The sequence below is a fragment of the Lissotriton helveticus genome, chromosome 1_1 (genome assembly GCF_964261635.1).
Source record: "Lissotriton helveticus chromosome 1_1, aLisHel1.1, whole genome shotgun sequence".
Lineage (NCBI taxonomy): Eukaryota > Metazoa > Chordata > Amphibia > Caudata > Salamandridae > Lissotriton > Lissotriton helveticus.
In genome coordinates this window covers 2,087,403,922-2,087,419,139 of record NC_136057.1, presented here as the reverse complement: position 1 = coordinate 2,087,419,139, position 15,218 = coordinate 2,087,403,922, and the positions used below count along the sequence as shown (strand labels likewise).

Below are 15,218 nucleotides of genomic sequence, written 5' to 3'. Positions count from 1 at the left end.
AAGTTTGAAGCTAGATTAGTGAGCTATAAGATGCCTGGTCTTAGCAAAATTAGGAAATGGTTTAGTTGTGGTTGCAACAGGGATTCCCGATTGGAGGATTTGTGTCCGATACCTCCGGTTGGAACTCCGACTTATGAGCTCTATTCAAAACACGGAGTGGGTCCTATCACTTATAATGAAGTGTGGGTCCGCTATACAAGGAAAGATGGTGTTTTACGATGGCCCCAACATGGTAGTTTCAAATTAAATATTTTAGATAATCTGGAAGTTGCGCTATTTAAGAAGAAAGCCCGGCCGGCAATGTTTGACTCTTTCCGCCTCTGGCGTAAAGAAGCCAAACAACGAGAAATTAAGCAAGCAAAAAGAGATAGGAAAGATAAGAATATGTCAGTACTACAAGCTGCTAGGCAGTTTAGGGAAGATGGAGAAGAGCGTGCGAGTGAAGTCTCAGATAGACAACGTTGCATGGCCATAGATAAATGTTATCCGGCTTTGGCGCCTTCTCCTCCGAAAGTAATTGAAGATCTTGAAAAAGATCCTTTGATCTCTCATTTACTGTGATTGCCAACCCCTTATCTGCAGGGTGCTACTGCGCCTCCATTACCCCCGGTTGTTCCACCCTTTGTTGTTCAACCTCCTGCTGTTGTTCAGCCACCCGGTGCTCCACAGATGGTTTTGCCTCCTACTGTGCAACCCATTCTAGGGTCGCCAGCTTTGCTACCAGCTTTGCCTCAGACTCCTTTGCCTTCTACTTCTGCATCTTCGACTCCTACTGCGCTTGTCCCTACACCTCTTTTGCCTCCAAATACTTATTCTCCTGTTCTTATGTCTGCTTCTCCTTCTGCTCGAAAACGAATGACTGAGTCTGTTGCTAATCTGTTGTCTCCATTGTTTGGGTCACTGAATATGACCCCTGTTTCTGAACGTAAGCAGAGTCGTAGTCAGCTTCCTAGTTCCGAGGAACGGACAGTGTTGGATTTGTTGGCTCGTAGATGAATTTTAAATGCTTCCAGGTATAATTTGCCAGCGGTTATGGATGTTTTCTTTCAGTGGGAGCCGCCTAAGCAAAGGTATGTTTTTGATGTAATGTGTACTTTTCTCCGTCAGGAATGGGAAGATAATGAGTTGGGTCCGATTCCGCAGGAAGGGCTTGATGTTCAGTCAGAATTTGCTAAAGGGACGATAGTGGAATCTGATGTTACAGATGCCGTGGAGACGATACTTGTTTTTAGGTCTAGATTACCGCCTCAGACATTGTATGAACCTGATTCCTCTGTTAGGAGAAAAGTGAAGCAGTATCCCATGAGAGAGGTTACCCCTGTATGGAGAGAGGAAATTGTTGCTAATGTTAATCAGGGTATTCAGGGTGTACCGGCACATTTTCAGCGAGTGTGGGTACATGTTCCTTGGAAGAGAGAAGAGGTCTTGGCTCTTAAGCAGACCTTACCTGACCCCCGTACGAATCCTGCCGGTTATTATAAGGAGTTGTCTCAGACAGTTGAAGCGAGTATTATGAATTTAGCTGACATAGATATGTTGATGGGTAATGTAGTTCCTCAACATTTGTGGGCGAAGATTCGTCATGAGAATCATGCGCAAGAATTAGGAGATACGTGGGCTAATATTGTTGCTGCAGATGGTCGGCAAGTAGAAGGTGCCAAACCTGAGCCCTTAGTTGCAGAATTACCTGGTAGGAATATTAATTTAATGAAAACTATGATGCCTCCTTTACGAGTGAATTGGGACAAGTTAGAAGCATGCAAACAAAAGAAAAACGAGAGTGTGTCTGATTTCTTCACGAGGTTTGAAGAAACGTTTATTGATCATAGTGGTCAGGACAGGAGTACGGAAGGTGGTCAAAGGTTGTTCCTGGACAAATTTGTCTTTAATTTGCTTCCCGAACTTTCTAATAAGTTAAAGGACTGAGAGTTCATGGGCTGTTTCTTCGTCAGCCCAGATATTGGCTACTGCACAATATTATGAGAATAGGGATAAAGATGAGAAGGATAAAGCAGAGAAGAAAACTAAAGATCTAAAGACGAAGGTTCTTTTGCAGAAAGCTTATCCGCCTCGTCAGAATCAACCTCAGTTTCAGCAACCTCCACAGTTTCAGAGATTGTTACAGAAGTCTGAGCCTTATGCTCCGCGATTCTTTCCTGGTCCTAATCAGTGTGCTTACTGTAGAGAGGAAGGTCATTTTAAGAATAGTTGCCCAGCTTTGTTACAGCGTGCGAATGGCGTATCTGGTCAGAGAGGTCGTGGTGGTTTCCAGCAAGCTCCTAGGGGTAGGGGACGTGGTGCGTTACCCCAGAATGAGCGTTCCTCTTCTGAGCGTTCCTCTTCCCTTCAGAATTCTGCGAATTATTTTGACAGACAGAATGTTCCGAGTGGTCAGTCTGCACAGTACTATGTTGAGGATCATTATGTCGAGAGTGAGAGTGCTGGTTATAATGATAGTTAGGACAGCCATGGGCAAAGAGAGGGAGTAGTGTCAGTTCCAGTAGACCAGAGTGGACCTTATGTTGAAGTGATTACATCAGGTGTGACAGAACCTTTTCTTTTGGATACTGGTGCGACAAAGAGTTCTATTATGCACTCTAAACTTCCTGCCGCACCTTTGTCTGGCTTGACCAACGTTTCAGTAGGATTTTCAGGCGCCCCAGTTCGTAATCCGGTTTCTAGTCCTTTGTCCATTTCTATTGGTCCTTGTGATTTGGAAGCTCCACTTATTCGAACGACTGGTTGTGGTGAGAATCTGTTGGGTTTGGACTTGCTGAAAAGATTGTATGCGACATTACATTGCTCTCCTGCGGAAGTACATCTTACCTTGGGTAAGAAAGTGATTTCTCCGATGTATTTGTCTAAAGATTGTCTTCCACTGGAATTGCGTTCGCTTCCTGATACGCTTTGGGCTACAGGTCCGAATGATGTTGGTCTCTTACAGATTCCGCCATATGTTGTCACCCTCAAGTCGAATGCTAGGCTACCTCGTATTCCCCAATATAAAATATCGAGCGATGGCGAGAGAGCTCTTCTAGCAATTATTTATGATTTGGTTGAGAAGGGTGTAATTGAGAAAATGAGAGGTAATGTGTGTAACAGTCCTGTTCTGCCTGTCCTTAAGCGTACTGTCCTCTCAGCCACCTGTGTATCGGTTTGTGATCGATCTTCGAGAAGTGAATAAGATTGTGGTGCCACAGTTGCCTGTTGTCCCTGATATCACTGCTTTGTTGACTCTGATACCCAGCCTGGTTTTCTGTTATCGACTTGAAGAATGCTTTCTTCAGTATTCCAATTGCCGAAGAAAGTAGAGATATTTTCGGCTTCTCTTTAGGAGGCCGAAGCTTCCGGTTTAAGAGAGCTCCTCAAGGTTATTGTGAAAGTCCCTCCATCTATAGTCCGGTGTTGAAAACTCAGCTTGATGATTTTGTGTTGCTTACTGGTGCTACTCTTATCCAGTATGTTGATGATCTGTTGATTACTGCTGATAACGAAGAGATTTGTAAAGAGGCTACTCTTTCTTTGTTACAACATTTGTCTGACCTTCATCATAAAGTGTCACCTTCCAAGTTACAGTATTGTCGACAAGAAGTAACCTACTTAGGTCATCTCTTGTCGAAGGAGGGAAGAAGGTTGACCCCAGAACGAATTCAAGCGATTGCGCAAATGACTGTACCATCCACACAGAGAGAAGTGCGTGCTTTTTTAGGTATCACCTCGTATTGTAGGCAATGGATCCCCAATTTTTCCTTGTTAGCGAAACCTTTGTTGGCACTGACTCTTAAAGATACTCCGTATCCATCCTCTCCCTTGATCTGATGAATGTCAAAAAAGTTTTTCTGAATTGAGTGCTGCATTGTGTTCGGCTCCGGTATTGGGTACTCCCGACTACAGTAAACCTTTCACGTTGTATGTTCACGAGAGAGAAGGTTGTGCATTGTCAGTATTGACGCAACATTTTGGAGACAAGAAACGTCCATGTGCGTATTTTTCAGCGACATTAGATCCGGTAGCTAAAGCGTTGCCGAGTTGTTTGAGAGCTACAGCGGCAGCGGCTGTTTCTATCTGACAGTCTGCTGGTTTGGTATAAGACTCAGCACCTTACTAGTGCACGTCTGTCAGGTTATGAACTGACTCTTTTGGCTAGCCATGTTCACATTAAGAGATGTAATGTGTTGAATCCAGCTACGTTGTTGCCGATTTCTGTAGAGACAGATGCTCAAGAACAGCATGATTGCGTTCTTCGAACAGAGGAAGAAACGAAGGCTAGAGATGATTTGAAAGATACTCCTCTTACGAATGTTGATGGTACCTTATGGGTAGATGGTTCTTGTTTCAAGCTTCCAAATGGTGAAACGACTGCGGCATATGCCGTCACAACTTTACATACAGTTGTTGAGACAGCACGCATAGCACAGAATTCTGCGCAAGTAGCAGAGTTGATTGCATTGACTAGAGCGTGTGTGTTGTCAGAGGGAAAGCGAGTGAATGTTTATACTGATAGCCAGTATGCGTTTGGTGTTGCCCATAGTTTTTGGCGTTTGTGGAGAGAAAGAGGATTTCTTACTTCCCATGGCACGAAAATTCAGCATGGGCAGTTAGTGAATGAACTTTTGGAATCACTTACTCTCCCAAAGCAGATTGCAATTGTGAAGTGTAGGGCGCATAAGAAAGTTGTGGATGATGTAGGTCGAGGGAATGCGTTTGAAGTTGCGAAGGAAACTGCGAGAGATATGATGAGCCGTATGTATGTTGCAGGCCCTGCTAATTGGGTTATAGCTGGTGGAATGTGTGAAGACACAATAGAAAGTGTGAAATTGATTCAGGCTAAAGCTACGGAAAAGGAAGTGAGTACGTGGAGAGAAAGTACGGGTATGTTGGATGCGACAGGTTGCTGGGTTGAGTTGTCAGAACACCAGCGATGGTTGTTGCCAGACGCGTATGTGCTCCCAGTGGTTACTATGGCTCATGGAATGGCTCACATTAGCTCGAAAGGGATATGCAAGTTGTTGGCCCCAGTATGGCAGAATGCTGGAATTCCTAAATGTGCTGAGAATGTGGTGAAGCATTGTATGATTTGTTTGAAGTACAATCCTGGAAAGGGAACTCCCAACTCCAGCTGGTCATTTTGCCCCTCCAACGTATCCGTTTGAAGTGATACAGCTAGATTACATACACATGGAGAGATGCAATAATTTGAAGTATGTCCTTGTGGTTGTTTGCGCCTTTTCAAGATGGATAGAGGCTTACCCCCTAAAGGATAATACTGCCTTGTCTACAGCCAAGGTTTTGCTCAAAGAGTATTTCACTAGGTATGGTTTGCAGAGAATTGTATGGAGCGACAATGGGAGTGAATTTGTGGGCCAGATCATGAAGAAACTGTGTGCTGGTTTGGGTATTAATCAGAAATTTCATGCTGCGAATCACCCCCCAGTCTGCTGGACTTGTCGAGTGCTATAATGGCACATTGAAGCTGAAGCTGGCTAAGATACAAGCGAGCACTGGTCTTACATGGCCAGATGCCTTGCCGTTGGCTCTTTTGTCAACAAGGACGACAGTGCATTCTCGTGTGGGACTTAGCCCATACGAAATAGTTTTTGGTCGTCCAGCGAATGTTTGGGGTGTGCCTCGTCCTAAGAAGTACAGTGAGATTGAGTACCCTATGTTGGTGGATTACTTACATGACTTGACTGCTAAATTACGTGTTCTCCACCAACAGGTCTATGACAGTTTGCCAACAGCTACTGCAGATCCAGGCCATACAATTCAACCTGGAGAGTACATCTTGATCAAGAATTTCCAACGATCCAAAAATTTGGAACCGAGATGGACTGGACCGCATTTGGTGTTATTGGTCACTAGAACTGCTGTTAGAGTAACCGGTAAAAAAAATTGGGTGCATGCCACCCATACTAAAAAAGTTCCTTTGCCTTTACCGTATGATAAGTGGGTGAAGGATGGAATAGCTGATTCCGAATGTGAAAGGATTCCTAGATTTGTACCTTTTAGTGATGCACATTTGACATGGACTCAGTCAGAACGCGAGGATGATGATGTTCTGAAAGCTGCTGTGCCTCCACATCTGAAGCTCGACACAACGAATCCGGAGCTCCTTTTTAAAGACCCAACTGTGCTTGGTAAAGAACGCTACAATTTGAGACCAGGAAAGACTGTTCTCATGGACAAATAAAATCTGAATTTTTTTATATAGTGAATTACACCTTGTCAGATCAAGAGACTTTTTTACTTTTTTCTTTTTCGAGTCACCATCCGGACTCAGCTGCAGGGTCGCGGTACAGCCTTAAGGGGTGAGCCGCATATTGACATAAGGTCTGTGGTTCAGGGTCGTTAGTGCGATCTTGGCGCACACTTAAGTGAAGAAGGTAATAGCCGTGAGCAGCACGTTAGAGGATGGAGTCTTTTGGGTCTGATGAGGGTGTTAAGAGAGTGGATCCTAAAATGAAAGTGTGTATATTGATTTGTAGCAAATGTTTTTTAATACTGTGTTTTCTAATGCTTTTGAATATTATGTTAGCTTGTGTGGGTTGGATTGTCTATGTTACGCAACAGACGCTTGCATCTACATCCCAACCTACTCTTTCTTTTCCTACTGTCTCCCCACATGAGTTTCATACTTTGCCTGAACTTGAACAGACACGAAGATCAGAATGTGTGAACAATTCATTTATACAGATGTTGCATCAGCAAGTTGTAAATACTACGAATTGCTGGGTTTGTGGTCTTATGCCACATACGACAGATAAGGGAATGCCATATTTGGGTTTGCCTTTTTCGCCTAATGGGTCAGTATGGGCACTCCAAGCAATGTTTATCTATGCGAATGAAGCATCTCCTGTACGTTCCGTCAAAGATAATGCAAGTAATATTGCCTTGATACAGGGAATAGTAGATATGATCAGAGATATTGATGCATATAACGCTATCCCTAAAGATGAGGTACGAGCATATGTTGGTTGGAACAAGACGAGATATAGTATTAGTCTGACAGAAAAAGAGAGACAGAAAAGGTCTCCCCCTATTTGGATTGTACCCCACCGAGGTCATTTTTGTCTGCAAGGTAATGGTCAGAATCCGAGAGCTCAGCTTGGTAAGAGTGTGTGGGTTCACACCTATGTCTATATGTCCAGAAATCTCCACCGTTCGTGCCAGCTAAAGGCACGTATTTTGTTTGTTATGATAGAGCATATACATGGTTGCCTTCAGATTTTTCAGGCACATGTTATGTGGCATTTTTGCTTCCCCCTACGTATACAGCTGCTTTCAATTACCATAAGACAAGATATGGTAGAGGTGTTATTGATGCAGAAGACACCGTCGCAAAAGAAGTTGGGGACTTCTTTAAGGGTCTCCTGCCCTTTTGGGGTCCTATGGCTAATAGTAGAAATATTCATCAGCTTACGAGAGTGGTCGAGTTGTCCCAGAACCCCACAGGAGCATCCTCCAATTTTAAGGCATGCATGCAGGCCTTGGCTGACTGGATGGATGCCCATTGTTTAAAACTTAATGGGTCTAAAACTGAGGTTTTAGTGGTGGGCGGTAAGAGCAGTAGCTGGTCAGCCGATTGGTGGCCATCTTGACTGGGAGCTACCCCTGTACCGTGTGAGGAAGCAAAAAACCTAGGAGAGTGGGTAAACCCCACGCTGTCCTATGAGGGTCACATTAGACGCCTTGTGGGGAAATGCTTCGGGGTTCTGAAGGTTTTGAATAAGACACTGGATCTTCTCCCCTTGACTGCCAGAAGGACGATGACGCAGGCTTTGGTCACCTCTCGGTTGGACTATGGGAACGTTTTGTTCCTTGGTACCACCGAGAGGAGTATGGGCCGTCTGCAGGTCATCTAGAATGCGGCTGCCCGCCTGGTGCTGAGGAGGCCAAGGAGAGCCAACTCACAGAAGGCGTTGGACGCCCTCCACTGGCTCCCCATAAAGAAGCGTGTTTTGTTTAAAATGCTTGGTTATGTGCCACCGGATTGTCTGGCTAAGGGCCCCTGCCTATCTTCGGGGCCTAGTCTGCAGATACGAGCCGCCGAGGGCCCTTCGCTCGGGTGGTACGGGGCTGCTGACGGTTCCACGGATAAAGAGATCCAGAATGGGAGGGCGTTCCTTCACACTACTGGCCGCCCAAAATTGGAACAAACTCCCGCTAGCCCTTAGACTAGAGAGCAGAGAGGGACCATTTCGTTCTATGCTGAAAACCTACTTGTACATACTGTAAGGTCTGGGTACGGGGTTTCCTCTGAAGTCTGTTTGCTTCTTCTCCACTAGCGTGGGGACACGCCGTGATGGCGTTACTGAGCGCTCTACAAAATCCTTTATTATTATTATTATAAATGAGACTGCAGGTGCCCTTACAGCTGAGCTTCAAGCGGATCGCCTTACGACATTACAGAACCGCTTTGTTTTAGATATTATACTTGCAGATAGAGGTGGGGTATGTAAATTGATCGGGTCTAGTTGCTGTGTTTTCATACCAGATAACGCCCCGACAGTGTACCAAGCCATCTTGAGGTTACATAAGTCCACTGAGTCTATACATGTAGACGAAGGGAACTGGTCACTGATGGAATGGTTTTGGGAACTGCAGTCCAAATGGGGATGGAAGATTCTGATGTTTCTTGGTATGGCTTTAGCAATCCTTTTCTCGTGATGCTTATGCATCCAGTGTGGTCCCGCCATTTGTAGTCTTTGTGCTACGACCTGTGTGAGAAGACCAGTCCCGAGAGAAGCGAAGGATAATAAGATGATGTTACAGCAACACCTTGGTGACCTGATGAGAATAGATATAGACCTAGATTCAGATTGACGTGAGTTTAGGTCATTGCCTACGTAATGGCAAAAGGAGGGTCTGAGGTTCCGTGATTTCGAACCAGACTCCATTTTGTTTGAGTTGTTCATGACGCCATTTTTATGTTGCCCTCACGTAGGCCGTGGAGGTAACCGAACGAACAAAGTTGCATGGGCCTCATTGTTCATGTATGCATTAACTGGCCCTTTTCTGACTTGTGAGTGAACTGCAGGACGCTGACCTCTTCACCTTAAACTGACCCTTCGCGAGGCCAATTTCCCTTGGTTTGATTCTTGTCTAAAATTGCCAATCAATGTTCAGGATATCGTTAACTTTTAGTTTCTTGCACATATCTTATCCTACTCAACATCTGAATTGTTTCTTTCCTTACGACTTTTCATTACATGGGTAGTGCTTTCTATTATGGGTTTGTCCGGCTTGTGGAAATTGAATTTGGGACAGTCCTAATAATTAACTTTTGGGTTGGGTTACTGTAAATTGGGTTTTTGTTAATGTGATACTCAGTTAGAAAATGTGTCCTATTGGTCAGAATTTTGCGCAGTGGGTGTACATTTATAATGAGAATATAATGTATAAAAAGAGATGTCTTGCTCTACGAAAATTGAGCAGTTTCCTGAGTTGTACACCGTGTTGTATTGCTTGGTTTACTGTAACTAGCTGCAGCTAATAAATGTGATCTTTGACGCCATCCAGAAGTATTCCGTGTCTCTGTATTCCAAGACAGGAGAATCCGAAGACTTCGGGTGTGTCCCTGGCACCGCTGGGTTCTAAGAAAACCCGGTTCTTCAACATCCAAGGAAGTGCTTCTTTGCTACTTAATGAAAATATGATAACGTTTCTTCAAAATTAAACCAAGTGTATTTCTTTAACAGAGAAGCATGGACACTAATGGGCACATTATATCACTGCATTCTTAAAAAGTAGTCTGATCTCTTGCTGTCGCAGGAGGACAACAGTGTCTATGAACTCCATCATGAACATTGTGAAGGAATCTTTCTGGACATCCATGGTGAATTATAAGCAAATGTGTCCCCATCGTAACAACAAAGTCTTAAATAGACAAGTTCAGTAGTATTATAGAATCTCTCTGAATAGACTTTGGAAACTTACATATTAAGGGCGATATGCATCAAGCATTTTTAGCCTTCGCAGCAAACCCTATTTTGCGATTTGGTAACCTGTTAACGAATCGCAATATGGGTTTGCGATTCGCCGTTAGGAATGGCCGTGTTTAGGGTGTCCCTTCCTAATACCAAATCGAAATGCATGAATGTTTTGCGACCGGAATGCAGTCGCAAAACATTCGCATTTTACCACATACTTCAAGCAGGGACCACTGCCTGCTCTTAGAAAATGAAAAGAAAAGTTTTCATTTTCTCTTTGTAAAGCATCCCGTTTTCCTTTAAGGAAAATGGGCTGCTTTACACACAAAAAAAAAAAAAAAAAAAAAAGACAGCTTTATTTAAAAGCAATCACAGACATGGTGGTCTGCTGACCGCAGCAGGCCACCATCCCTGTGATTTTTGCGATTCATTGGGGGGGGGGCTATTTGCAAATTGCGACCTACCTCATTCATGAGGTAGGTTATTTGCAATCCCCTAGGAATCGCAAAAAGTGTTAAACACACTTTCATGCATTCCATTTTGCGAATCGGAAGAATTCGCAATTAGGAAATCGCAAAATGGATTATTGATGCATCTGGCTCTAAATCACTAATCTGCCAGGCAGAAAGTAAACTAAATACTGCTTCCCAGCACAAAACATAACTAAAACGTGTCCCCTAAGCTAGGGAAGAGTATATTTTCATTTCCTTCCCAATACCATTTAAAAGAAGGTCTAAATGCACAAGCACTGAAAAGACAGCCCATGCACGCTAAACAAATAATTCAAAGTGGCACTTGTCAAAGTGGGAAAGCAGTCACTAAACCACACAATCCAGTCACAGAGGAACTACAAAATGTAATCCATGACAACTAAGAACAAGCACTGTCAAAGTCAACACTAGCAGCGAGGGGACTCAAGAATAATTCCCGCTCCACGCAGCTCCAGTTGGATTAATTGGCTGTAAATTATACAGCTGCTTGGAAAGCGGGCGAAGTGCTGAAGCAAGTATTTAAAGGATCAGGCACTTCCAAGAAGTTATCAATGTAAATGATAAAAGTGACTTGGGTAATGTGGTAAGTGGAAAGTGTTCTGGCCCTAAAAAGCATAAATTAAAAAAGTGCTGTGAACATCAGTTTAGCCATGCAACACTTGATGTTGCTGCACCAAGGATATTGTGCTGGATAACTAAACACTTATAAGGTCCCAAAGGCGAGACATACTGGCTATGCCAATGCTGGTTATACATGGATTCATTTGGTCTGTTCACAAACTACCAGAACTCAGACTTCACATTGGGTCTTAGTAATGCATGCACTTTATTTCATTGCTCTTCATTATATTTCTTTTTAGCCTCCCAGAGAACTTGTTGAATGAATAGGGAAAATCCTTGACCACATTACACAAATGAGGGTGGGACAGGGAGTGCCTGATAACTACTTGAGTCTCAACCTTAAAGGGATTGCGTTGTTGCATTTCTTTGCCTGTGTAGCGTTATGAACAAAATACCACTTTTTCTTATAAAAGCAAATATTTGGCTCAACATTGATTTATTGTTTGTACTTTGAATTATGAGTCGTGTCACGGACCTACATCTACATCCCCCGCAGAGGGAGCCTTGACTGCTCGACCACAGCTGCCACTGAGAGCCAAGTGCAGAAGGAGTACTTGGCCCAGTTGAGTGGGATTCACAGGAGGTCAGGCCCCACCCAGCACGTAAGAAGAATAGGGCCTCAACCACAACTTTGGGCCCAGTAGCCCATGCATGCTGTGTGGTCTCTGATAAGATTCCAATATCCTTTAACAGGAAACTTAAACTAATGCAATGCTATACATTGCACAGAGCTTACCTCTCTCCAGCACCCCTAAGTAAATACTTCACCCTGTGCATTACCCACCTGCCCCTGGTGCCTTGCACAGACAGCTGACTTCAAGAACATGCTTTGGTCCTGCCAATCTCTTGCTGCTCATTTGAACCTACAAAGTACATATATTGGCATATTCCAGCATTCAGACGGATTGCCAAGAAACGAGGCCCGAAACATTCCTCCCTGAGCAAACATTTCTATATCGAGTTCCTAAATGTATTTTTTTTTTTTAAATGCCAATAAAGTTTTTGCAAATAAAAAATGAACGCCTTTGAGTTTAGAAATCGTTTTTTTGGGCAGGGACAATCGCCTAAGCAATCCGCTTTCGACAGTGAATCAAGGACCCAGAAACCAACTAAAGTGGAGAGTATGAGTATTTGGGCTCTCGTAAGATAGATGTCAAATATGCATGCATCAGGGTTAGCTTATATTTTATATAGCCCCTTAAACGAAATATTCCTTATGTTTTGTCTGGGGTAACTTCAACAGTAGAAAATTAAGGGCCAGTTGATAATTATCCCCATGAAGGTGAGGAAAGGCTGCTTTAAGTCTAGAGCTGTACATGGTATTCAACATATTAGTAGTCTAGGAACTTGTAGAAGGCGGCAGGTTTTGCCTCAGTTTTAAGAAATGTGAACATGGCCTTATCTAATGAATTTACACGGTACTGGTTTTCCGAGACAGACAGATTATCAAGAAATACTACACCACAAATAATGTGTAGAGGAGGGTTTTGAGTTTTTCGTAGGTCTATATAATATGTAAATAAACGCGAATGTCTGTGTCCCTGCACAGCGGCATTGACATGTCCCCAGCCTTCACAATTCGGTAGTCTGAACTTGAAAGGCAGTCTCAAATAACAATTTGAACAGGTGGAGCATGAAGGTCATTCGTATACCCCGGGCAGGTAGTGCACGCCGGAGGTTGTAGCATACGCACTTATGCAGTGGAGGCTGCATTGCCTTCTCCTTTGAGGTGACCTTAAATAGACCAGGCTGTTTTAATACATAAAAAAAATATCATGGCGGCAATATTTGGTCTCGTGCCTAAACGTTCCTCTGCAGGACTACTAAAATACGCGCTCTAGTCGTATTTAAGCCGATCAAAAAAATCTTTGAAGACCAAATATTCATTATGGTATCGGCTAAGGCTTCCAATCAAACCCATAGCACATTTTGTGTAAGTGAGTGCAGAAAAAAAAGACGCAACAAAGAACAAACAGTGAAAAACAAGGGGGAGCATAAGCTAATCGGTAGAAAACCAAGGGCATACTCACAAGGTAAATGGGGCAACTCAGAGTTAAAGGCTATAAATGTTTGCAGTGAGCGCGTTTGCAAACGTGGCACCTCGCTTTACACTTATTTACAGAATTGTAAGCAACGTATAATAAGATTGACATAGGTTTTTAAACATTATCCCAAAAATGGACCATAAACAACTATACACTCAAACCAATCAACGTACAGTATCAAAACAGCATCGCCATTTGGACTGGAGAGCGCTCTCATTTTACCGTTATTTACCTTGTAGAATTCCAGTGAGCCGAAAAATAAATAGATTTGTACAACGTGTCAACGAACGCAAGGTATAATGTTCGGGAAAAGCCAGTTACTCTGTGGCCAGCAATGTTTAGTGTTTTTCAAACCTGTTTTAGATTGAACAAAAACCTTAAAACTCGAATGAGTACAAAACAAAAATATGACAATAACATTGTTGAAGTTAGGTGACGAGTAGACCAAAACAAGCAAGGCGAGAAAAATATCCCCGAAGGGCACAGGCTGCACAGTCCACGCCCTCGAGGGCGCAGACTGTGGAGCAGGACTGGGCGTTGCGTCGTTATCATGGAGCATCAGATCAGGTCCGCCTGGGGCCTCTGAGTGGCAGCAGATTAGGGGGAAGGAGAGCTAGCCCAAGGGGATGGGGAGGGGCCAATCGCTGGGAACCTGGGACGGAGCGACGGTACATCGGACTGTTCCGCCATCATAACCACTTTAATGGCTCTTTAGCCGGGTAACCATGCAAACCACGGCTATCAATGAATGCTTAATGTTTACCTATAAGTGGTGTCCACGGCGCCTAACTTGGAAACAGGAAGTGCTTGAACTGGAAATAGAAAAGTACAGATACTCCCATTCCAGAGTACCTGACAGCAATCGAGAAACGGCAGTACTCTCCCACTTTCAAAGTATTGCTTCAAAGCAAAGGCGTGCAGTTAGTTACCCTTCCATCAAAATAAAGCCGTAGGTTCTCAGTACCCGAGAATACCTGCCGTTTGCTGCAGGTGTTAGTTATCGGGCTCCCTGCCATGTTCTAGTCATGCGAGTTTCAGACACTGTCCAGGCATGTTACTGTAATTTCCCCCCGGACGTCACGCAGTGTTTATCCTCCACTGCAGGGGTCTCAGGCTTTCCACGCCGCAACCACCAGGGCGTTCATAAGTCTTCGGAACCCAGTCCCAGGTGCCCCAGGGTTTAACGCCCTCCCTCCAAGAACACTTCCCGGAGCGAGCTACGCTTGTCCAGTCTCGCCGACCCACTGGGAAAGCAGGTGCGCAACAATGGTGTGAATAGAGGCTCCCAATCTAACTGTGGACAAAGGCACAGCACTCACCCAATGTCTGTTCCTGTCATGCGAGGCTGATCCACTCCCAGCGCCGCTTTTCGTTCTCCGGCCGCTCACAGCCAGGATTTCAAGTCAGGCACTGCGGCGCCCACAGGCAACTCCGAGCCTCATTGGTCGATGGGTTGCCAGGTAACCAACAACAGCGGTTTGTATTGGTGTAAGGCTACCGGTCTCGCGCACACCTGTCACGGGCAGCCATGGACTCGGTGCCTGTGACAGGTGCACCGTGCTGCCGTAATGTACTGTCCCCCGAGCCCAAGCACTGGTGCTGTCACTTCAAACCGGGCGCCTGCGGAGGGGGGAAGATGGAAGGGGGAGGGTAGGCGATGGGACGATAATGAAATCACGGCTTTAAGCCGCAAAGCACAGAATAGCAAAAACAATTTACAATTTTGCAAAGTAAGTATGTAGGCCTCTGTAGTCAATAAACACAACAAAACTGAAAGTACCAGAATGCAATTAAGAAAACCGGAACAAGATAAATTACTCACAGCTGACACGGAACAAGTTGAAATCTCCAATGTATTTCTCCATCAGGCACATTTGTTTATTTTATCGTTTTTCTTTGGAGAAGTTAAAAGTATTGTTTCAAGCAAAAGCACAATTTGATTTTAAATTTTTTTTAGTTGTAAGTCAGAGATAACTTCCTCTTTTCAGGTGTGAAAAGCTCGCTCGTCCAGTATTTTTTTCTGTTGAAGAGATGCCCATTTTTGTGTTAGCTTTGGAAGTCAGACCTCCAAAAATCAGAATACAAGGTAAAAAAAGAAAGATATGTGAACCCAACATGTCTGTTTAGTATGG

At 44.1% G+C, this 15,218-nt stretch overlaps 1 protein-coding gene across 5 annotated transcripts in view; it reads right to left on the bottom strand.

Moving 5' to 3' along the window:
* Positions 1 to 14,536, bottom strand: part of SSX2IP (SSX family member 2 interacting protein) — a 472,212-nt gene extending 457,676 nt beyond the window's left edge. For all 5 annotated transcript variants that reach the window (XM_078645587.1, XM_078645605.1, XM_078645619.1 and 2 more), the window contains exon 1: positions 14,406 to 14,536. The gene's annotated coding sequence lies outside the window, so the exon portion shown is untranslated. The remainder of the gene's footprint in view (positions 1 to 14,405) is intronic.
* Between the last annotated feature and the right edge of the window lie 682 nt (positions 14,537 to 15,218).